Source organism: Gorilla gorilla, chromosome 11 (assembly GCF_029281585.2).
Source record: "Gorilla gorilla gorilla isolate KB3781 chromosome 11, NHGRI_mGorGor1-v2.1_pri, whole genome shotgun sequence".
NCBI classification, from domain to species: domain Eukaryota; kingdom Metazoa; phylum Chordata; class Mammalia; order Primates; family Hominidae; genus Gorilla; species Gorilla gorilla.
In genome coordinates this window covers 81726106-81751989 of record NC_073235.2, presented here as the reverse complement: position 1 = coordinate 81751989, position 25884 = coordinate 81726106, and the positions used below count along the sequence as shown (strand labels likewise).

General features: G+C 40.8%; 1 protein-coding gene across 2 annotated transcripts in view; it reads left to right on the top strand.

Moving 5' to 3' along the window:
* Positions 1–12326: 12326 nt before the first annotated feature.
* The window catches only part of SESTD1 (SEC14 and spectrin domain containing 1), a 156596-nt gene continuing 143038 nt past the window's right edge, over positions 12327–25884 (top strand). Inside the window, exon 1 of one of the 2 annotated variants that reach the window (XM_004032876.5) lies at positions 12327–13175. The gene's annotated coding sequence lies outside the window, so the exon portion shown is untranslated. Of the gene's footprint in view, positions 13558–25884 lie in introns of both variants that reach the window. The other variant, XM_055380323.2, reaches the window with a different exon arrangement.

Below are 25884 nucleotides of genomic sequence, written 5' to 3'. Positions count from 1 at the left end.
ATGACTGCACTGGGTCAAACCTGAAGCCAGCACAGCACTGGGTCTTGCCCAAAACCTGCTGTAATCACTTCCTGGCTACCACCTATGTTCATGCAAAGCCCCAGGGCTCTACAGTCAGCCGGTGCAAAGCCAGCCAGTCCTATGTTCCTCCCTTCAGGGTGGCAAGTTCCCCCAGGTCCTGGGAAGATCCAGAGAGGCCATGTGGGAGTAAGGGTCTAAAGGCAAAAACTTTTGAAGTCTACCTGGTGCTCAATTGTTCTGTGGCTGAGCTGGCACTCAAACCACAAGTCACAGTCCTTCCAGCTCTTCCTTCTCCTCTCCAAAGGTGGAGGGGCCTTACCCCATGGCCACTGCTACCTCAGGCCCACAAAGAGTACTGCCAGACCACCACTGATGTTTCCTAAGGCCTGAGGGCTCTTAGGTCAGCTTATGGTGAATGCCGCCTGACCTGAGACTCACCCTTCAGGGCAACAGGCTCCCCTCTGGCCCAGAGCCAATCCAAAAATGCCACCCAAAAGCCAAGTACTAGCACTGGGGACCCCAGGAACCCGCTTGGTGCTCTACCCACCTGTGGCCGAGCTGGTACCTAAGGTGCAAGACAAAGTCCCCTTCACTTGTCCCTTCACTTTTCTCAAACAGAAGGAGTCTCAATCTGTAGCCAACACAACTGGGAATGTTCTGAGTCTCATCTGAAGCCAGGAAGTCTCAGAGTCTCACCCAAAGTTCTCTGATGTACCTGGGAATCACTGCTGGTTATTCAGGGCCCAAGGACTCTTCAGTTAGCAGATCATAAATCCTTCCACACAGAATCCCTCATTTCAAGGCAGTCAGTTCCCTTCTGGCCCAGGATGTATCTAGAAATGTCATCTGGGAGCTAAGGCCTGGAACAGGAGCCTCACAATTCTGACTGGTGCCCTATTCTGCTCTGGCTGAGCTGCTATCCAAAGGGTAAGACAAAGTCCTCCCTACTTTTCTGTCTTCTCTCCTCAAGCAGAAAGAAGAGGTCTCTTTAGAAGTCACAAGCTGTGCAACCTGGGGTTAAGGGAGGGGTGATGCTCGCATTCCCTTAGCTGTCCCAGATGATGTCCCAGTAGCTTGCATGGCCCCCAACCCTCTGCCCCACCCAGTTCACTGGCTCTGGCCCAGTTAAGCACTAGGGCTGTCCTAGGTGTTGCAGTCCTTGTGGCCTACACTGTCTTTCAGGTTTATCTGAAGCACCAGAGCACTTTAGCCTGCAGTGGTAAGCCTTGCAGGAACTCAAGTTCCGACTGCCAGCATTAGTGAATCTACTCTGGCTAGAGCTATTTTAAATGCACCCTCCATGGGTGGATGTCAGCTGAGTTTGGCCTGGTTTTGCTGCTACAGTAAGGGCAACACTGAGTTCAATGCCTCATAGATGCTGGCTCTCCCTAGTGCATAGAAATGTCCTCTGCACCATGCCACTGCTGCCCGGGGGATGGGGAAGGGGTGGCATCAGTGATTCAAAACTGGTTTTCTTACCTCTTCAGTGCCTCTTTCTGCGATATGAAGTTAAAATCAGGTACTATCAGTGCTCACCTAATTTTTGGTTCTTATGAAGGTTTTTTTTTTGTGTGTAGATAGTTCTTAAATGGGTATCCTTGTAGCGGGAAGATTGGTGGAGGCTTCTGTTCCACCATCTTGTTCCACCCCTCCTTTATGTGATAAGTATTTTCATGTGTCAACTTGGCTGGGCCATATTGTCCAAATATTTGGACAAACACTTTTTGGATGTTTCTGTGAGCATGGTTTGGTATGAGATTTACACTTAAAACAGTCAATTTTGAGGAAAGCAGATTGCCCTTTGTAACACGGGCGGGCCTCATCCAATCAATTGAAGGCCTCAATAAAACAAAAGACTGACCTTCCTTGAGCAAGAACGAATTGTGTAGCAGATGACCTTTGGACTTGAATTACATCATGAGCTCTTCCTGGATATCTAGCCTGTCCACCTACCCTATAGATTTTGGACTTGCTAGCCTCCATAATTGCATGAGCTAATTTTCTTTAAAAAAAGTCTCTATACACACATCCTATTGGTTCTATTTCAGAAAAAGTCTGACTAAAACAGTTGCCCTATTAGTCGCATTTGACCGAGTTGTTCATTCTCTCCTCCTTTGAAAACTTTATTTGCTTGGTTTCCAGGATAGCACACTGTCCTGGTTTTTCTCCAACCTCACTGGCTGTTTCTCCTCAGTCTCCTTTGCTGATTCCTCCTCATTTTCCCTGCTTCTAAATGTTAGAGTACTCCAGAGCTGAGTCATTAGACCTCTTCTCTATTTTAGTTAATCTCACCAAGTCTCATGGTTTTAACATTATATATACACTGCTACACCAACACATTCCAAATGTGTATTTATAGTCCAGACCTCCTTCTTTAACTCCAGGCTCATCTGTCCAGCTGCTTATTCTAAATGTGTGCTTACTGTCTGATAGGCATCCCAAAGTTAACATTTTCAAAGCCAAATTATTGAGCTCTGCCTCTTTCCCAAACTGTTCCTCCTCATAATCTTCTCCATAGTAAATATAATATTATCATTCTAATAACTCAGGCCAAACACCTCAGAGTTATCCCTGGATTTCTGTTTTAGTGACACCTCCCATCCAATCTGTCAGGAAATTCTGGTGCTCTATCTTTAACATATAACTAGAATCTAACCACTTCCTACTACCCTTGCTGCCACCACACTGGGCCAAGCCACCATCATGTCTGCCCTGTGTAGTAGCTCTCACCTTGCAGCTGGTCTCTGTACTTCCACCCTTCCCCCAAGGGATTCATTCTGGTTGCACGCAGCAGCCAGAGTGAGTCTTTAAAAATACAAACCCCACTTATCACTCCTCTGCTCAAAAGTTTTTCAACTTGCTCAGAGCTGAAGCCTTAGTCCTTACAATTCCCTAAAAGGCTCTATACAATCTCTCTTCCCTCCTCCCATTCCCTTTTCCCCCTTGCCCTGGCAGATACGACCTCACCTCAGGTCCTTTCATATGCTGTTTCCTCTGCTTGAAATGTTCTTTCTACAGATGAACATTCCCATAGTTCCCTCCCCTCACCTTCTCCAGTCTTTGTTCAGTGGCTACCTTCCTGGTGAGACCTTCCAGGTCATCCAATCTAAAACCCAAACTATCTCCCATTCCTTATTACTTCTCCCTCCTTAATTTTTCTCCATAACATTTCTTTGACAAATGCACATTTTACTTCTTTTTCTATTTCCTCTCTCATTACAATGTAAGTTCCATAAGATAGGAATTTTTGTTTTATTTGCTGTAGCATCCTCAATTCCCAATATAATACTTTAACATAAAAGGCACTCAATAAATGTTTGTTGAATGAATGAATGAAAAAAAAACTGTAAATACTCATTTTTGGAAAGAGTATGGGAAAAAAGACAATCTCTCACATTGTGGGGGAAAATATAATTTATGCACTATTTTTAGAGGTTTTTGTGTCCTACAGTGAGCTATCAGCTCTGACACACACAGCAAATACATTTTGTGCCTAAAGCTGCTTAACTTACGTTATTTACATTACCTGCCTGGCCTCTGCAGCCTGTTGAGTTTTCCACCCGTGGCCCACAGGTACTTCCCATTTTGATCCTTCTCTTAAATGATCCTCATGCAGCCACAGCAGGAATACTCTAAATTCTCCTCCAAACAGCATGTTGTTTGGTGCTTCTCAACCACTGTATACTTTTTCTTCTGCTTTTTCCCCCCTTTCTCTGCTGAGTTAATGACTTTCTTCTAGACTCAGTTCAAATGTCAAAGGCTCAGTGAACCCTTCACTAAACACCCTGGCAGTGACTCCTATTTGGGTCCTGCTAACGTTTTGTGTAGAATTTAATTACAACTGTGGTATATATCATGTTGCATTGAGTGTTTGCTTGGGTTCTTGTTTCCCAGTTACAATGAGAGCAAACACATGACATCCCCGTCTTTGTCTCCAGGTCTCTAACACAGTGCTGGCCTGACGTTTTTGGTTGCATGAACAAAGAAGTCATTGAATGTCTTTTCCTATGTTTCTTCATGCTTATCTTTTTTCCAAGTAAAATGTTTAAAAGTTGGCCATGTAACATTAGAATGATACATCTTCCCAGATACAACCAAGCTGATGCCTGCACACAGCATCTCTAAATACTTCCAGAGTCAGATACTCTTGCTTGGAAGCATCAAGGCACAGTTTCTGTACAGACAAGACACCCAGTGATTGGTAATCAGGAGGGGAAGCTAAACAGCAGCAATAGCTTCTGCCCCAAATTTGCTACTACTTTAAGTGGAGAAGTCTAGATGACAAATTTTTCCATCATTAGAAATGATGATAGAATATATTCATTGAGTTGTCTACCTTTTTTATACAAAAAGTTATGATTTCATTATAAAATGGTTAACTAGGTAAGATGGTTAACTCGGTGGCTCCCCTTCTTCCAGACCCCAAAGAGAAACCTACTCTTCATTCCTTTTTTCCCCCTAAATCTAAGACAATATTAATGAGGCATAAAGCTAGCTGGTGTCAGATGTTTTGAGCACACTGATCCACAGTGCCGGAATCAAGTAACGCCACACCCTAAGAAGTGGCTTTAACCCAGGATGACACAATCAGTATTTGTCAAATCGCCAACTTAAGAAAGAAAGAAATTGTTTAAAAGCCCTTTGTTACACAATAATGTTTTATTCAGAAGGAGAGGAAAAGTTAGACTGATACAAAAGGCAATTCTTTCCATTTTCTACTTTATCCCACAACCAAATCAACTCTGCTTCTGTGTTGCTAGTGCCTCCTCCGACTTTATGCAATGGGACTTCTCACGAGCTGCCATTAAGCTGCTCGTTAACAGAAGAGTTGTACACACCTCTCCAGTGCAGCTGGAAGGAGTGACAGAGTGGAAGGAGCCTGGGCATGGGTAGAGATTATTTTTAAATGTGGTTTGTCCCTATTTTGTCCAAAAACACAGGATTAAAAAAAAAAAACTGTAGATAAACAAGAGAACCATTTCTTACCACCAGATAATTGAAGCTAGGAGGAAAACACTTTAGTCCCTGGCCTAGAGTGTTAGAGTCCAGAGCAGAACACATTACTTGATGGCTAAGATAAATGTTGACCTTTGTATTCAATCTGATAACTGGCACACATCAGAAAAACAACAGAGAACCTTATGACTTGGACCAAGCTTGTTTTTAACATTCTTTTCTGTCTTACTAATATCTAGGACCCAGCCCCATATTGAAATATCATGTAACAGAAACCAAAGAGCTTTCTCTGTAACTTAACTAATACTTTTTCAATGAGATCTGAATATTTCACTATGCAGATTGAATTTGACAATCAAGTATTTTTACCTCTTTAGCTCTGAATACCATATTTTTAGATTCAAATTTTCTAATGCAAGCAATAAGTAAAAATGTTCTGATCAAATAAAATTGTGTTTTTCTACCATCATCATGAATAAATTGAAGGATTTTTTCTAGGCTAGGATTTTAAAGGAACATTCACAAACCAGAAAAACGTAATTGAGTATAGGTTTTTAATATAAAATGATGAGACTAGAAGTAATTTACATTATAATTTTAACATTTGAGTGGGTAATAAAATATTTCACAAAAATCACCTTTCCAGTGTGAGGCTTTGAAAAGCACACAACTTGCAGTGAATATCTATTTTTTTAATCTACCTGGTATCCCTTTCTCTCCTTCTTTGGTAATGCCCCATCTTCTTTGGGGTAAACTTTCTCCCAAGATTAGAGCTGCCAGTTAGGATACCCAGCTCCCCACATGCCAGGCCAATCTTGTTCTACTGGCCACAGTGTTTGAAATTTCACCTGACACAAAATATCAGTCATTCCTGATATTTTTCTGCATGAGCTATTCAAGCTGGGGGATGTATGTACAGCCAGTGCTATTTGGGCCTCTGCTCCTTGTAGTCTAAAACAGACTGATTTCCTGTTGGACAGATTGAAGACAAGTCTGAGAGGAATGGATTTGATAGAAGGGGCAAAAAGAAAGATGCTAACTTTGCTAGGTCCTCTGATGCTGGTCTCTGAGGTCCCCAGAAATGCAATTCTTCCTCAATGCTCTGAGTTACCTCAGTATTAATCCAGAAAAGCCATCATACCTCCACCTCGATCCAGTTCAAACTGGCTTTGGCACTTGCAACCAAAGAGTTCTGACTCAGGAACGCTCATTTGAGCATATATTGTAGCATTTAAGGGTTCTTATGGAAAAAAAAATTGATTGAAGAGAACTATAAAAATTGGCATAGCCTGTTTACTGTATTCCATTATGTAATATATTGTATATTGCCAGGAGCATTTAAAATGATTTGCCTGAACAATTTGCTTTTCACTTCGCCTCCTTTGTTGACCTCTCTCACAACGTTCATATTAATTAAGAGTGACAGTAAATTGATCACTGAAATTAGAAGCTTTTCCCTTGTCTGAAATGCTATTTTATTTTCTATAATTCACAATACTTTTAAAGCACATTTAATGCTTAAGACATAAATTTGTATTTTGCCTAAATTATGCACCACATCTATGTACCACACACATACAGATAATACTGCAAATATTCTAATATTTTCCAAGGCTTATATCAACAAGTAGTCAAGAGGCCTGAATTATAGTGTTTGATATTTTGTTAACTAACTCTAGGGCTGGGTATGTTGCTTAACTTCTCTGAGTCTCAGGGAGAAGAGGATGAAATAGATGGGTGTCTTCCAGTTTTAAGATCCTAATTTTACAACTAGAAAAGAAAATCAGTTTTGTTAAAAAAAAGTTTTGCTGATTTTACAAAAAAGATCAAACACTGCTCTTTATTTTTCCCTTTGGACAGTTTACCAAAAACATTTCTTGAAAGTGTGATCGGGGGGAAGAAAGCCACCTGACCCAAGTGAATGCAAACTCTCTTGGTCTTAGAAAAGGTTCTATTGCCTAAAGCAAGGGTTCCCAACCCCTGGGGTGTGGACAGGTAGTGGTCCGTGGCTTGTTAGGAACTGGGTGCACAGCAGGAGGTGAGTGGCTGGCCAGCAAGCATTACCCACTGAGTTCTGCCTCTGGTCAGATCAGTGATGGCATCAGATTCTCAGAGGAGCACGAACCCTATTGTGAACTGCACATGCGAGCGATCTAGGTTGCACACTCCAACGGGAATCTAGTGCCTGATGATTTGAGGTGGAACAGTTTCATCTCACAACCATCCCCCATCCCCTCATCCCATGGAAAAAAATTGTCTTCCATGAATCTGGTCCCTGGAGCCAATAAGGTTGGGGACGGCTGACCTAAAGGATTCAGAATACACTGGCCTAGATAATGAACTAACAGGAGACTAAAACTAAAACAAAAATACTTAAAAATATCATTTGTATAATTTCAGAATCATGAAAGTTTTTTTTTTTTTTTTTTTTTTTTTAGGAAACACAAGATCTTTTTAACGGCCTTAGTGAAAGAGAGAAATTTTGAGCTGGGAATTAAAATGTCAAACCAGTCAAAACTGATAAATTGGACACTCAGATTAATTAAATGTACATTATTAAATTTTATATACCTTTATATAATATGTCAACAATTTTCAAAAATTTATTTTGAAATGTTAAAGAGATAGCCCCAAATTTCAGTTTTGCCCCTAAAGATATGAGTTATGGGATGCTACAGTTTTGGCATCACCATCTCAAGGCTTTGTGACTTTGGTATGTTAGGTGATTGCGGTTGCAAGATATAGAACTCAACCATGTTACTTTGGGGATTAGGGTGTTAGTTTCTTTTCATTTAGTTTATAAAGAATACCTGTGAAATCTCAGCCATGAAATCAAGTGTTCCATGAACAACAGAAAAGTTGAACAATCAAAGACCCTGATATAGTTTGGCTCTGTGTCCCCACCCAAATCTCATCTGGAATTGTAATCCCCACATGTTGAGGGAGTGAAGTGATTGGATTATGGGCGTGGTTTCCCCCATGCTGTTCTTGTGACAGTGAGTGAATGCTCATGAGATTTGATGGTTTTATAAATGGTAGGTTTTTCTGCACTCACACACGCTCACTCTTCTCTTGCCTGACACCATGTAAGACGTGGCTGCTTCCCCTTCCGCTGCGATTATAAGTTTCCTGAGACCACCACAGCCATGTGGAACTGTGAATCAATTAAACCTCCTTTGTTTATAAATTACCCAGTCTCAGGTATTATCTATATAGCAGTGTGAGAATGGACTAATATACACCCTAAGAGGAGAGGAATGCAAATTAAATTGTGCATTCTGGAAGACAGAATTTAACGGGTGTTCAGAACCCAAGGCATCTGTGAGAGTTTGCAGTCTTCTTAAGAGCAGGGATTCTCATCCTGGTGGAATGTCCTAATCATCTCAGGAGTGTTTGAAAATACAGACTTTTGAGGTCCCATCTACAAAGTTTCTGGTCTAGTTGACCTGGGGGAAAAGCTCCCAGCTAGATTGTCAATGTCCTGCTCTGTGTATAGTTTGATGTTGTGGCTCCTTATCCTGGTGCCTGCTGCGTGATGACCCGGCCACTAGCTGGCTCCCTCTGCTTCTCCCCTACCTTTTTTTCACAGCCTCACTGCCTTGGATCCTTCAAGCCTTATCTGTGACTTCACCTTCTTAGCAAGGCCTTCCCTGATAGTAAAAATTGCACCCCAAACCCCAGCACTCTCTAGTCCCCTTCCCTGCATTATTTTTATCCAGCACTTATCACCTAATACACGATTTAATTTACTTATTTTGTGTTTATTGCCTGTCCCACCCACCAGAATGCAAGATTCATGACGCAGAATTTTTGTGTATTTTGTCCCAACTCTATCCCCAGCACCTAAATCACAGGAGACGCTTAATCAATACTTGTTGAATGAATATATGAATGGATATTTTCTGCTCAGTCATTGTTTGGTAGACATTAGCTTCTGCTTACTGGTGATCTGTCAGGGCCCTTCCTGCCCATGAACACCCTCTGTGAGTCCTTCTGGATTTCAGCTTCCTCAATTGATTGCCTGATTGGATCAGGGTTTTTTTTTTTTGGACTGATTTTTTCCCCCCAGGTCATTTTTTGAATGAGTATGACTTGCCTGTGTCTAGGTCAGTGCCCACCCAGGGGCAATCAACAGTGATTCAGGGATTACACACACAACACAAAAGAGTATATTGCCTGGGGCCACCCTTCAGCAAGGGCTGGAGGAGGGGCAGTTTCTCCAAGCCAACTTTGGTGCAGGATGACTGTGTAGCAAATTACCTAACCGAGCTGAGTTTCAGGAAATTGGCAGTAACAATACCAGTTTGAGACAGACTGAGAATTCTTCAGTGGTTCAAGCAAACAATGTATGGAACACACTCATAGAAGGCGTTTTCACTATTAATTTATGATGTAAATAAAACAAGATGAGTATGGGAAGTTATCTAATTTTAGATGACATTCAAATGTGGCTTAAAAAAAAAAAGCTTGCTGGTATGGTAGCTCACTCCTGTAGTTCCAGCTACTCGGGAGGCTAAGGTGGGAGAATCGCTTGAGGCCTCGAGTTTGAGACCAGCCTTGTCAATACAGGAAGACCTCATCTCTTAAAAATAAATAAATTAGGCCAGGTGAAGTTGTTCATGCCTGTAATCCTAACACTTTGAGAGGCTGAGGTGGGTGGATCACAAGGTCAAGAGTTCGATACCAGCCTGGCCAACATGGTGAAACCCCGTCTCTACTAAAAATACAAAAATTAGCTGGGCAAGGTGGCACATGCTTGTAGTCCCAACTATTAGGGAGGCTGAGGCAGGAGGATGGTTTGAACCTGGGAGGTGGAGGTTGCAGTGGGCCAAGATCGTGCTGCTGCACTCCAGTCTGGGCGACACGGTGAGACTCCCTCTAAAATAATTAATAATAATAATAATTAATAAATCTAAGAGAAGTAGTAGAGGAGAAATTAAGAATTTAGAAACTTGTTGCTTGAGGTGGCTTTGGATTCTTTTTCTCCACCCTTTAATGTTTTTAAAATGTTACTCTCACTTCACATTGATTTCTAGTTGGCAGGGGCTTCTGTACATAACTTCCAAAGTCATATTTAAGAGGAATAAATGCAAAGATCTGCACAGTTTCCAAAAACAAATTGCAAAATACAGGTTGGAGAAGACATGGTTTTATAGCTGTATATATGTTAAAGACTTAAAAAAGATTTGGGGGTAATTTTTGCTTGTTTTTAGTTGGCAATAACATGATATTTATGAACGGTATGGGGTGGTAGAAAAATAATGTGATATCAAACTGAATTTTGAAATATCATCATTAGGATGCAGAAAATTGTACTGCTCTACTCCTTCCTTTATACTTGGAATATTGTATTCAGTTCTAGGTGCCACATTTTAAGAGACACTGGAGAATGTTTAGATAAATGCGTATGGAGACGAATGAGATGTGAATAAAAAGTGGGTGGAGAAGGCACACATTGTGACTGCTGACTTCAAATGTTTACAAGGCTGCATATGGAGGGGGAACCATGCTGTTCTGTATTAAACAATGTTAGTACTAGGTTCAGACTCACTGGACACATTCATACGCATTGCATTCATATTTACAATAATGATTTAAGGTGCTATTATTATCGTTTTCTCCTTTTAGAATGGAGCAAACTCATACTTGGAGCAGTTTTGTGCTTTTCTAAGGTCACACAATTAGGAAGTTATAAACCCAGGATTTGACCAACTTCTTTGGAGTCTAAGTCCAGTGGTGTTTCTACCAATACTGTAGCTACTTACCAAATGTATACAGAGACACATTTTAGTTGAACATAGAAACTAGCGGGACTGTTTAAAACTGAAAACTGTTGTGAGGTCATGAATGGTTTCCTATCACTTGGAGTTCAAACATATGCTGGATAGCTACATAGCAAGGATCTAGCATATATATATTTACTTTTATAATGAAATATTAAAAACAAATGCTAATCATAGAGCCAAAGAAACTCCAGAAGTAAAGCCTCATGACTATAAGTGATTGAGCTAAGTTCATTCAGTAGTTATTGGAAAATGTAGCATCCAAATTTCATTCTCTGAATTTACAGTTTAATGTTTTTTCCATTATAGCAGTTACCTCTTATCTAACACCTAGGTAATACAATGTGGAACCAGAAGTACGTAAAGAGGAAGGGCAGCGATATTTTGTGAATTATTATAATGGATTGCTTGGCATGCTCTTGTTTTACTAGGATAAGCAAAGAATGTGAATGGTAGTTGGAGAGAGTTAAAATGATAAGCAGAGAATGCCACATAGTAGAGAAGGGAAAAACAGGATACCATGGAAGGTTAAAAAAGGCTGGGACTGTGGACTTCCCTGTATTTTCTTTTCGTTGAGTAGATGCTCAACATCTATTTGTTGGGATGGAAAATTATTTCAACACTTCAGCAAACAGTTAAAGAGAACGTTTTTTGTGCTGAGCACTGTGCTGTGTTCTGGGGAGCAAAAAAAAATGAACTAGACAAAATCCCTGTCCTTTTAAGGAACACACAGTCTAGGAAGAAAAGGCCACCAAGCAAAGCAACAGGAAAAAAGCAAGTATTAAAGATTATCATAGGGAATACTGTAGATAGACGATTTTATGAAAGCAGAGAGAAAAAGAGTATTTAATTCATTGTAAGTGTGTGGGGTAAGGATACAGATGTGGTGAAAGGAGATGATGTCAGGCAAGATTCCAAAGAGGAAGGGATGCATTATCTTCATTATCTTGAAGGACAATAGGAGTTCAACTGGTTAAATGAGGGATGGATTTCAGGTGGGGGAAAACTACAAGGGCACAAAGACAAAGTCTGTTGAATTTATGTGATACGTAGATATATTAGGAGTTAAAGCTGGAGCCAAGGAGGTCAAGAGATCAGATTTTAAATGGCTTTGTAAACCATGGTAATGAGTTTGAACCTGATTCAACCAGGTGGAGAGACTCTGAATGATTTTAAAGAGGGACGTTTCATGCTTAGCTCTGTCTTTTTGGAGCATTCTCTCTGGCAGTTATATGGAACCGAAGCAGCAGTGAAGTTAAAGGCTTGACCTAGAGTGGCAAAGAGGTGGAAGTCATGGAGACAGACTGATATTCACAGAATTAAGAGGAAGAATTAATCCATGGGATTTTAAGTCAGAAAACTTTAGTGGAGAGAAATTTGGTTGCTTAGTTGTTGGAATAGGAAGATTTTATCAACGGAATTAGGTGATACTGAAGTGAGTGGCTGAGTGAATAATATGGAAGTCTTGAAATTGGGACCACACAGCTGCTCTGATCTGGTGTGAATTTGCTGATGACTCTTTTGAACTGAATTCAGGAAATGACATAAAAATGATTTGCGCAATAAAATGAAAACAAGGACTCTTAAGTCAGTATACTTGGAGAAAAATAACTAGGTTGGTAAAAATGGGGAAGTAGCCATTATCAGGGAGCCCCATTGTGGATTAATTTTGGACTGTCCAATGGAAAGATCCTCAAAGCAAAACAAATGCCCTGAATCCAGCCCTTCCTCACCGCAACCCTTTCCCTTTCATCTGCCTTCATCCTTCAGCCACACCACCGCTTGGCAGTGAGTACTTGGGAGCAGCTCTTGGAGACTTTGTACTCGAACCTTCGAACTCCAGCATGAGGCCAGAGGAAATAAATGACCTGCCAAGGTGTCAAGTAACGGACCCTCTCTTAAGCCCAGACTTCTGACTCCAGATCTAGGTACCCTTCCACTCTCCAAGACTGCCTCCCGCCTGGGGAGCCTGGGCCTCGGCTAGGGGTGGGGACGGCAGGGTCCGTCCGGAGCGCCAGAGTCCCACTCGCGCCCAGCCCTCAGCCCCAGGCCCGGTTTGACGCCCCGCCCCGCCCCGCCTCCTTCGCCCTTCCCGCGCCGGGCGGGTTGCTGTACCGCCGTCACCCGGGCGCGCGCGGGGTCGCGCGGACGCGGCTCGGGCCGCGGGTGCCGAGAGGTCGCCTGGCCACCCGCACCCCCGCTCGCCGCCTGACGCACGGAGGGGCCGGGACGCGATTTGCCGCGAGTGACTGGAGCCGCCGCCGTCGCCGCTGCCGCCGCCGCCGCCCGGACCCGCTCCGCCCCCAGCCCGCCTTCCTCCCGCCGCGCCCTCCGCCTCCGCCCGCACCTCGCTAGCGTTCCCCTGTCTTCCCCAACGCCCCGGAGCCGCCGGCCGCTAGCGTCAGCGCCAGCCAGGTGAGTGTGGCCGCCGCTCGACCCGGGCGGGAGAAGCGCGCAGGCCCCGCGGCCGGGTGGCCGGCTTGGGCCGGTGCAGTCGGCGGCGGCGGCGGTAGCGGGCCCGGCTTTCTTCCCCTGCGCGGGCCGCGGGGCGGAGGGGCTACGCAGTGAAGGAGGGGCGCCCCCGCCCCGCCACCGCCTCTGCTCCCAGCGCCCCGACCGCCCCCACCGTCTCTGCCGCCACAGACAAAGCGCCGGAGGTGGGAGCCCCGCGGGCCGCCTTTGCCTCCGCGCCGTCTGCCGGGTGCGGCCGCGGCCCGCAGAGACCGGGCCGCGCGCTTTTCCGTTCCTGAGCGCCCTTGTTCATTTCTGGGTGAAAGGGACCCGAATTGTGCAACAGGTTTGGGCGTTAGTCCTTATTTTCCAGCAGGTCTCTTTTGCCAGCGTGCAGGAACCAGATGTGGCTCCCTGCTCTCGGGCGAGTCCCGCGTCCAGCGCCCGCGGCTGGCTCCTTTGTGTGACCGGTGACCGGCCCTGTCGGGTGGGTGGAGGACACGGGCTCGAGGCCCCAGGGCTGTGCCGAGGCTCCTGGACGCCTCCTCAGGTCGCGGGGCTTGGCTTCCACGGGCCTGCCAGAGGTTAACATCCCTCCAGCGTTTGGGAGAGTCACAAAGGGGAGGAGAGAGAGGGTTGGCCAGGGTCTCTGGTTGTGTTTATTTTTCTATTTTAGGTAGACTCATATTAGAAAAGAGCCGCAGTCTGACCAGCTCTTGAGGGTACGGGTGGGATTTCACCCTGGGATGCACGGTTTGGACTTGGCTGTTGCTCTGACAGCCCCCGTGGTTTTCTTGGTGCTTTGACATCTTTCTCTCATACACAGACATCGCGGGAGAAGTTGGGAGTGCTGCCGAGGGAGTAACTAGATAGCAGCTGTTTGACAGGTCGTCTCTTACTTCACGTTTTGCCTGTGTCAATTCAAGCATGCCCACTATGTATCCCAGCATAGCTTGGCAAACCATCAAATTTAAATTGCCACTCAAAATCCTAATCCTTATACATGCCTACATACACAGACACACATATATCTATATATTTTTTCTGTTTTGGCTGGCTAAATCTTATTAATGTGAGAATTTTTTCCCCCCAAGGAAGAATGCATAATAAGGTACAATTTATCTTTGTTTACATACCTTGGTTAAGTTATGCCAATACCTAGCTGGTTTCATTGGTATGCTATTTTAGTGTAACAATACTAATTCCTTTAGCTTTGAGCAGTAAAATACGTCTTTGTTCTAGGACCAGGAAGTTTTTATACGTAATACTTTGCCCCATGACTAAATATGTGAAAAAATTCCCGAAGGACCTAGAAAGCATTTCACAACTCTATAGGCTGTTTTTATGTTCCAAATTCCAGGAAATCGTTTTGTTGAATATTTATTCAAACATTCTGGACTAAATTTAACCTTAAAAACTGGACCCACTCTAGTAAGTTCCCCAGCATTAGAAAAATGAATTGATTGCATTTACCAAACATTTTAGCCCCTGTGAGTAAGAATTGAATGGAATAATTGATGTAAGAGATTAGGAGCTAGTGATGGCCTAGGAATCTGACAACAGAATGCAGAATGTAGAAAGTTGTAAGTAGAGGTCACAAAGTTGCATCTACTTGGGTTTTAATTCATTGCTAGGCATTTAATGACATTTTAAACAGGTAATCTACTAATGATATATCTGAAAATGAAATGTCCACTAATTAAGAAAACAAAGTATTGCATTTTGACCTTTTTAAAAAATGTATTTTATAAGGACTTGTTGAAGCTTTTCCACTCTCTAAAAATGAACTTGGTATTAATGACATTTCTTTTGAAAAAATGAAATTGTACCAAACTAATCCGATTTTTAGAAAGTTTCTCTGTTATAGTAGTTTTACTTTACTAAAAATACCATTCATCTGTATAGTAGCTAACTTCAAAGATCTTTTAAAGCTGTTACAAGCAACCTCTTGAGGAAAGTAGAATATTTACTAATAAAAAGTAGCAAGCAGAGAAGTGAGCCATGATTGGACCACTGCATTCCATCCTGGGTGACAGCCAGACTTTGTCTCAAAAGAAAAAAAAGCAGAGACTTAAATTTTTATAATAGTTTTCTTTGAGATGTAATTCATATGCCACAGAATTCACTTTTTTAAAGTATGCAATTCAGTGGTTTTAATATATTCACAAAATTATGCAAATGTCGGCACTAATCCAAGAACGTTATTACCCTAAAAAGAACCTTGTACCTGGTAGCTTTTGTTACTATTCCCCCTTCCCCATATATGACAACCACTAATTTACTTTATGTCTCTATGGATTTGCCTATTTTGGACATTGCATGTGAATAGAATCATAATATGTGGCCTTTAGTGTCTTTCACTTAGCATAATGCTTTCAGGGTTTATTCATATTATACCATGTATCAATATTTCATTCCTTTTATGGCAGAATATTATTTTGTTATATGGCTATGCCACATTTTGTTTATCCAATCTTCAACTGATGGGCATTTGGGTTGTTTCTACTTTTTGGCCATAATAAATAATGTTGTGGATACTCATTTACAAGTTTTTGTATGGTATATATGCTTTCAATTTTCTTGGATGTATACCTAGATGTGTAATTGCTGGGTTATATGGTAATTCTGTTTACTTTTTGAGGAACTGCTTGACTGTTTTACATAGCTGCTGCACTGTTTTACATTCCTTCTAGCAATGTAGGGTTCCATTTTCTAGGGTAACCCTTCTACATTGCTAGAAGGGTTACATTCCTTCTAGCAATGTAGGGTTCTATCAATGTAGCAATGAGGGTTCCATTTTCTCCACATCCTTGCCAACACTTGTTAATGTTTGTCTTTTTGATGATAGCCATCCTAGTGGCTGTGAAGTGATATCGCATTGTGATTTTCATTTGTATTTCATCTTATCATGTTTTTATTGGCCATTTGTATATAATTTTCTCATTTAATGTTTTAAATGATGCTGTAAGGTAGGTTTATTCCTATTTTACTGCCAGGAAACTAAAGTGCAAAGTTGTTTAATCATTTGCTTGTTTTTTTAACCTTACAGTTAATAAGAGGCAAGGTCTGAATGTAAACTCAGGTCTTCTGACTCTACTTCCTGCACTCAATGAGGCATACAGAAATTAAATTGTGTTTGTGAATGTCTGGTTGATTAATGACAAAGTGAGGGAAAAATAAAAAAAATCAAACCAAACAATAACAAACCATAAGGTGTTGTGGCAACACTGCCACATATTCATCAGATTTTATTACGCATTTTCAAATAAATTCCTTTTCTTCTGTCATAATAAGGTGGGTCTGCTTTCCACATTTCCAATGGGGAAACAGAGTCAGAGTGATTCAACCTAGTAACAGCTTCTTAATGGCATAGCCGATCCTAGAACCCACTGTTTCAGAATTTGAATAGTATGTATGTGTATATATATAGAGAGAGTAAAAGCTGAAAATCTCCCTTCACTTTTTGTCTTTTTCCCCTTCTTCACTCCTAAGACCACTTCCATCTTGGAGAAACCGCTGTTGACAGTTTGAGGTTTATATTTCCAAACCTGTATCTTTGCATTTATGTGTGTATTTATCTATAAATACACATTTCCATATTTTACCATACATACAGACATGTTTCTATTCATAATTTTTCTTTTACAAATGGGATTATACTACACATATTCCTTTGTTTTTCACTTAAATATGTTAAACTTTTCCATCTGTAATTACAAAGGATAAATCTAATATTATGTTTTCATTTAAGTTTGCTATCCATGCCTGGCTTCCGTGTCAAGATGAAGTCAGGATTAAGAATGATTAGGAAACTTTTCACTTTTTTCTGTGCTCTGGAACAGTTTAAAATATCTGCCCTTTAAACGTTTACTAGAAATCATCTGACAACTGTCGGGGCAGAGAGAGATCTGAGATGACCTTTCTAATTTTTTTTTTTTCTTTTGAGACAGGGTCTCACTCTGTGGCCCAGGCTGAAGTGCAGTGGCGTGATCACACCTCACTGCAACCTCAACTGCCTGGGCTCAAGTGATTCACCCACCTCAACCTCCCAGGTGGCTGAGAGTACAGGCATATGCCACCATGCCCAGCTAATTTTTGCATTTTTTGTAGAGATGAAGTTTCTCAATGTTGCGAAGGCTGGTCTCAAACTCCTGAGCTCAAGCAATCTGCCTACCTTGGCCTTCTTAAATGCTGGGATTATAGCCATGAGCCATTGCACCTGGCCCATTTTCTTATTTGTCAAATGACAATAATTCCTACCTCATAAGAGTCTTGAAATATTAAATGATATGTGAGCTAATATATGAAAAGGCTCAGTAGTTGCATCTAACAAAAATGAAAAAAATGTAATAAACTGTAACATGCTATACAAATGTAAATTTGTTACTACAGTTATTATAATTATGTTTTAACCTAATAGGAACAAATTTTTAAGTAGATAGGATGGTGGAGCTAGGGACAGTTTCCACTAATAAATCACAAGTATCTATAAAAATTCACAGGCCATTTGGGATTTGATTCTGGTAGACAATGGTATCTAAATACACTCTTTAAGAAGGATGGTAGGTAAAATCATTGACTAAACAGATGTGGATGAATCTTGTGTTGTCACTTGTTAGCCTTGTGACTGTGGACAAGTTAATTTCTTAGTAACATGAGATAACACTTATAGGGCAGTTATGAAGAAAGACATTAGTTTCTAGCATGTAATAGATGTTCAAAATAGTCAAATTTTTTTTCTTTGCATGTAGTGAATACCCAACAGTGACAAACCTGAGATGTTGAGTTCTATTAATTTAAGGCTGCTTGGTGAGGTGGAAAGAACATTAAGCCCTAAGTTAGAAGTTTTGTTCTGTCCTGTGTTTATTAGCCATTGGCTGTGGATGAGTCGCCTAAGTGCTTAGATCCTTCTGTTTTCCTTACCTATAAAAAAGCTAGAGAACTAAGGCTGGGTGCGGTGGCTCACACCTGTAATCCCAGCACTTTGAGAGGCTGAGGCAGGTGGATCACGAGGTCAGGAGTTCAAGACCAGCCTGGCCAAGATGGTGAAACCCCGTCTCTACTAAAAATACAAAAATTAGTCGGGTGTCGTGGGGGCATCTGTAATCCCAGCTACTCAGGAGGCTGAGGCAGAGAATTGCTTGAACCCGGGAGGTGGAGGTTGCAGTGAGCCGAGATCGCGCCACTGCACTCCAGCCTGGGCGACAGAGTGAGACTCTGTCTCAAAAACAAACAAACAAAAAGCTAGACAACAACTACTAGGCACTTTACAACCTTATCTCATTTAATCTTTCCAATAATCCTATCAGATAGAGATGATTTCCATTTCCCTTTCTAATAGATAAAGAAACAAAGGTGCAGGAATTGGATTTTCCAAGGTCTACTTGGTGGACTCCCCCAGTCCTGGGAATATTCTTTGGCTCATTACAGGTATTCACTCCTGGGATGATAGGGCGTGCCCCTATGTACAGGGAATACCAAGGGGGGAACCTACTATAAACTGAAATACTAAGTGTATGAATGAACTAAGCCAGTGTTGGATGAGACTACTTATTTATTAATGACTTCCATTAATAAAATACAAATAGAGGATTGTTAATGTGTCCCAATGCCAGTGCTTAAGAGTAGTAATTTAAGATGATACTTCATTTTCCCATGATCACCTTATCTAAATAATTTATTACCTACTCCTAATTTCATTTTCAGTTTGACCAGGTAAAGCACAGAAGTAAATTAGTAAGTTAGTGGTCAGAGCTGGTTTGATAGTGATGTGTGTGTGTGTGTGCATGCATGCACGTGCGTGTGCATGTGTGTGTGAGAGCTGAGAAGTACAGTTCTTCAGCAGTTTGGCATATGCAGAAACTGCACATTGTTGGAAAGAAGTAATCTGCGTTATAATTTAATTGCCTTCTAGTAGATTTGCAGAATCATTTAGAAAATGAACCTGCCTTTGTCAATTGGTTTGTAAAGACCTATTGATTATATTCTTGAAAGATAGTAATATTGTCTTTCCTTTAGTAGGTATTGCCAGAGCTTTTGCTTATGAGTTTCATTTTATTTGATCAGGTTCAGTGATATTGATTTGGTATCCTTGCATGCTTTGTGCTAGGGATGTATGAAACAAAATGCTTTTGAGAGGTCATGAATTGTGATTCAGTAATAGTTTAGAAAGTTTAGGAATTCTATCTATTGGGGCTTCAGTTAGCATGTTTTTGTAGTAGAAGTGGGAATTACTGAGTTTAGGTTAGATAATTTTTATCAGAAAAGGCTTGAATTGCACTGTGTAAATTCTCACTGACGTTGCATCTTTTCTGCAGAATACAAAATACTTTGGAGCTATATATAAGAATTAGAAAACATGGTTCTGTTTTCAAAGAGTTTATAATCTGATTAGGGAGGCAATGAAGGAAGAAACTGAGTAGAAGAATAAAGAGCTCTTAAAGCTCGTGTCTTGTCTTTGTAAAATCAATTTTGCCACATTGGGCTTCGGTAAGGTGTCATAGGTCTCTCCTGAGGGACAATATGAGAAACATCTAACCCTTTGAAGACTGGTGGTTATGTGTCTCCTATATTTTGATCATTCTATGGGGTTCTTTTTGCTATATGAAATTACTGTTTGGTTTAACTACCAAGGTAGCTCCCCTTCTGAGTACTTCTCTGTGTATCTCTTAGATTGCCTGGGTTTTCCTTTTTGTTATGCCTACTAGAAAGCCAGAACTAGATTTGTGGCCCACTCCATACCGTAAATAGGTTTTTATATTATACAATTTTTAGCCTTTTTCTTGGCACCATTTTTGGTTCTTTTCTCTATTCTTTGCCTTTATCTTTAATTTGTTAACTTGTTATAGTTCATTTATTGTGTCTTTAATCCTTTGCAGAACAAAATGGGGTATATACAAATGTAGGCATACCTCTAAGATATTGCCAGTTCAGTTTCAGACCACCACAGTAAAGCAAATATCTCAGTAAAGCAAGTCACACAATTTTTTGTTTCTCAGTGCATATAAAAGTTACATTCACACTGTAGTTTACAAAATGTGTAATAGAATTATGTCTAAAAAATGATCTACGTATATCTTCATTTAAAAATACTTTATTGCTTAACAGTGCTACGGATCCTCTGAGCCTAAGTGAGTTGTAATCTTTTTGCTGGTGGAAGGTCTTACCTTAGTGTTTATAGCTACTGATCAGGATGGTTGTTGCTTGAAGTTTGGGGTAGCTATGGTAATTACTTTCTTGCCTTTTTCTTTTTTTTCATAAGGGCAGCCCCCTGAACCAGAATAGGTTCAAGATAGACTCCCTCATTCTGTGACATAGAATGAGATGTGTCCTGATTTTAAATAAAATTGAAAAAAAAAGAACAACCCACCAGTGAAGTATGCCACATTGATGGACTCTTCTTCTCATGAAAGATTTCTCTGTGGCATGAGATGCTGGGTGGTAGCGTTTGAGCCATAGTAGAACTTTCACAATTTGAGTCAGTCCTCTCAAACCCTGCCACTGCTTTATCAACTAAGTTTATGTAACATTCTAAATCCTTTGTTGTCATTTGAACAATGTTTATGGCACGTTCACTAGGAGTAGATTCCATCTCAAGAAACTACTTTCTTTGCTCCTCTGTAAGAAGCGACTGCTCATCTGTCAGTTTTTTTTTTTTTTTTTTTTTTTTTTTGAGGTGGAGTCTCGCTCTGTCGCCTAGGCTGGAGTTCAGTGGCAGGATCTCAGCTCACTGCAACCTCTGCCTCCCGGGTTCAAGTGATTCTCCTGTCTCAGCTTCCCGAGTAGCTGGGACTACAGGCTCCTGCCACCATGCCCGGCTCATTTTTTGTATTTTGAGTAGAGACGGGGTTTCACCGTGTTAGCCAGGTTGGTCTCGATCTCCTGACCTCGTGATCTGCCTGCCTTGGCCTCCCAAAGTGCTGGGATTACAGGCGTAAGACAGCGTGCCCGGCCCCATCTGTTAAAGTTTTATCTTGAGATTGCAGCAATTCAGTCACATCTTCAGGCTCCACTTCTAATTCTAGTTCTGTTGTTATTTCTACCACATCTGCAGTTACTTCCTACACTGAAATTTTGAACCCCTTAAAGTTATCTATGGAAGTTGGGATCAACTTCTTCCAAACTCCTATTCATGTCAGTATATTTTGACCTCCTGCCATGAATCACAAATTTCTTAATGGAGTCTAGATTGATGAATCTTTTCTAGAATGTTCTCAATTTACTTTGCCCAAATCTATCAGAGAAATCATTATCTATGGCAGCTGTAGCCTTTGAAATGTATTTCTAAAATAATAAGACTTGAAAGTCAAACTTACTCCTTGATCTGTGGGCTACAGAATGACTTTTGTGTCAGCAGGTATGGAAACATTAATCTCCTTGTACATCTCCATCAGAGTTCTTGGATGACCAGGTGCATTGCCAGTGAGCAGCAATATTTTGAAAGGAATCTTTTTTTTTTTTTTGTCTGAGCAGCAGGTCTTAATAGTAGGCTTAAAAGATTCAGTAAACCATGCTGCAAGCGCATATGCTGTTATCCAGGCTTTGTTATTCCATTTATAGAGAACAGACTGAGTAGATTTCAGTCAGTTCAGAATGGTAAACGAGCATCGGCTTTCGCTTAAGGTCACCAGCTGCATTAGCCCCTAACAAGAGAGTTAGCCTGTCCTTTGAAATTTTGAAGCCATTTACTTCTCTCTTGCTATGAAAGTCCTAGATGACATCTTTGTCTAATAGAAGGCTGTTTCATCTACATTGAAAATCTGTTGTTTAGTGTAGCCACCTTCATCAATTATCTTAGCTAGATTTTTTTGATAACATACTGCAGCTTCTACATCAGCACTTGCTGCTTCATCTTGCACATTTGTGTTATGGAGGTGGCTTCTTTCGTTAAACCTCATGAACCAACTCCTACTAGCTTCAAACTTGCCTTCTGGAGCTTCCTCACCTCTCAGCCTTCATAGAATGGACTAGAACTAGTGTCTTGCTCTGAATTAGGCTTTGGCTTAAGGGAATGTTATGGCTGGTTTGGTCTTCTATCCAGACCACTGGACCTTTCTCCATATTAACAATGTGGCTGTTTCACTTTCTTATCATTCGTGTGTTTTCTGGAGTGGCACTTTTACTTTCCTTCAATAACTTTTCCTTTGCATTTACAGCTTGACTAACTGTCACAAGAGACCTAGCTTTTGACCTCTGTTGTCTTTAGACATACCTTCCTGAGTAAGCTTAATCATTTCTAGCTTTTCATTTAAAGTGAGAAACGTGACTCCTCCTTTCACTTTAATATTTAGAGGCCATTGTAGGATTATTGATTGGCCTAATTTCAGTATTATTGTGTCTCCTGGGATAGAGAGGCCTGAGGAGAAGGAGAGAGACAGAAGCCCCAGTCAGCGGAGCAGTCAGAATACACACAATATGTATTGATTAAGTTTCCATCTTATATGGGTGTGATTCATGGTGCCCCCAAACAATTACAGTAGTAACATCAAAGATCACTGATCACAGATCACCATAACCGATATAATAATAATGAAAAAGCTTGAAATATTGTGAGAATTACCAAAATGTGACACAGAAACACAAAATGAACACATGCTGTTGGAAAAATGAGCTGACAAACTTGCTCCACTTAGGATTATCACCAACCTTCAATCTATGAAAATATCTGCAAAGCACAATAAAGTAAAGTGTATTAAAGTGAGATATGCATGTAAATATACCTAAAATTCATGGCAAATATATCGAGGCAAACAGATTAATATAGTGGGGACTAGATAATGGCAAGTAGGTTTTATTTCATGGGCTAGCTTTGATTGTTAGTGAAGACTGCCTGGAAGACTGCATTGAGAAGTTAGTTGGACGCAGCTTCTGGATTAGTGGGAAAGGATACTGTGATCATTGAGCAGTGTTTATTGTTATGAGTAGGAGTAGTGATGGCGTTAGTGCCTGTATTTGCTGTCCCTGGTGTAGACAGAATATTCAGAATGCTAAATAGCACATAGGTGGGTGGCTTTTAAGTTTAAAGTTAGGTTTTGCAGAGAGAGATGTGGATTTGAGGAAAAATGGCTGGTGACTCTTTGGAATTAGCAGTCAGATTGGTTCAGCTAGAATAAAAAGTCTGTGGTGCGTTAAGGAGAAAGGAGGTTGGTGGAAAAAGTGAGGAAGGGGTTGTAGAAAGCCTTAATGGATAGATGGAGTAGATTAGATTTTCTTTTTTAGCTCCTAAATTTTTTTTCTCATTAATCCTCTACATTATTTCCATAGTCTTTGTCTTAGTTCAGTTCCTGGTCATCCTTTTTATTTTAAAAGTTAATTATTTTTTGAATAGGTAATACATTAATATGTTTCAAATTTTATTTTTTATTATTTTATTATTTTTTCGAGACAAGGTCTCACTCTGCCACCCAGGCTGAAGTGCAGTGGTGCAGTCAGGGTTCTCTGCAGCCTCAACCTTCTGGGCTCAGGTGATCCTCCTGCCTCAGCCTCCTGAGTAGCTGGGACTATAGGTGCATGCCACCACACCTGGCTAATTTTTGTATTTTTTATAGAGTCAGGGTTTTGCCATGTTGCCCAGGCTGGTCTCAAACTCCTGAGCTCAAGCAGATCCGCTTGCTTCAGCCTTCTGAAGTGCTGGGGTTACAGGTGTGAGCCACTGTGCCTGGCCTCAAAATTTAAAAGGTGTAAGAGGACACATTACAAATTCTTCCTTTCGTTCCTACTCAGCTGCTGAGTTCTCTCCTCCACAAAGTCAGTGTCATCAGATTCTTATGTATTCTTTCAGAAATATTTTATATATTTGCATATGATTTCCCATCCTTTTTATACAAATGATACTTCAGTACCTATTCCTATATTGCTGCTTCTGTATCACATAGTGTTATGTACCTTACTTTTTTTTACTTCTTGGAAAATTACATTAAAAGCTTTCATCTTTTCTATTTTTAAATATACTTTTTGTTTTAGAATAATTTTGGATTTGCAGAACAGTTGCAAAATAGTACAACATCCCAATATACACCTCACCCAGTTTCAGTTTCCACTAACAGTATCCTACTGTGGTTCATTTGTCAAAACTAAGAAACCAGCATCAGTATGTTACTGTTAACTGGAGACTTGCTTTGGATATCACCAGGTTTTCCATTAAAGTTCTTTTCTGTTTCAGGAACCATCTAGAAAACAAGATTGCATTTAGTTGTCATTTCTCCTTAGTCTCCTCTGACAGTTTCTCAGAGGTGTTTTTTTTTTTTTTTTTTTTTTTAATGATAGTGAGTTTTAAGAAGTACTGGTGATTTATTTTAAGACACACACACTAAAAAACAAAAGTGTTGAACCTTACTTTTTGTCAGCTGGATGGGGGTAGTAGTGGTGGTGGTCCTTTGCTCTTTTCCCATGTTTGAGTTTTATGTTTGGAAGTCTGTGAGGTCAGCCTAGCCACCTATGTATTTTATGCCTCTCTTCTCCCCAGACTTTTGTAATTCATTTACTTCTCACAGGATGGAGGCTGTGAGAACTTTGGGATGGAGAACAGATTCCTGGGGTTTGGAAGGGAGGAAGATATACAAAAATGGTCACCACACTAAAAGAAAGAAAGGGGTATCAAACCAGGAGAGGAAAGGAGACACTATGAAAATAACATCTGGATCTTTGCAGCTTGAGTCTTGGGTTCTGAATAATTAAGTTTAAAAGGTGGCAGGGACAAAAGAGAGGTCAAGTCACCTATTAACTTTTTGGGCCAAATTCTCCCAGGTGTGGTATCTGTACTAAAACAATTTTTCTAGTGGACCCAGCAAAATAAAAAGTAAAGCCCCTACTTCCTCAATTTAACCAAGTCAAACCAAAAGGTAAAAATACCTCTTAGCTGCCTTGAAGTGCAAGCCAAGCATTTAAAAAGACAGTTCAGTCCTTGTTTAAATCTTTTTCTGATTTGATAGAGGAAGGTGGAAGATAGTGGACTCCTGAGGCAGGAGATAGGAAGGATACTATAGAGAACTTAAGACAAGAGAAAAGGGAGCTTACAGGCAGCTCAGAAGACAAACAGCGATTTTTGTAGTTTTTACTAGATCTTGAATTACCTTTACTCACAGCCAGATGAAAGCTCAATACCAGAGATTTCTCCTAGTAGGACAGGCAGCTAACCAGATAATGCTTCTTGAGTTATGGTGAGGCGTAAGCCACTACTACTTTATAATTTAGGATTTATATCCCATTTACTTTCAAAATACCTAAGAACTCCAAGATTAGAAATAGAGTGAGTGGATGCATTAGGGCCTCTGAATTAAGCAGGTGATAGCACTTGGACTACAGTTTAATTCTGTTCTGAACATAACAGTTTCTGTTAAAATGTCATTTGAGCTAAACTGCTTTTGAAACTTGAGAGAATATTTAAGCCTATCAGTTACTCATACCTTAGTGTGAATCATTTAAGCAAATTATTGCTATTCTCCGTAATACTTTGCTGACATCAGATACTGTGGAAATAAGAATGTTGATAGGACAGAGAATTTTATAATTTACATCTGGTCTTAGTCCATTCAGGGTGCTATAACAGAATACCATATTCTGGGTGGCTTATGAGCAACAAAAACTTATTTCTTACAGTTTTGGAGGCTGGGAAATCTAGGATCCAAGCACAGCAGATTTTGTATCTGGTGAGGGCCAGCTTCTTGGTTTGTAG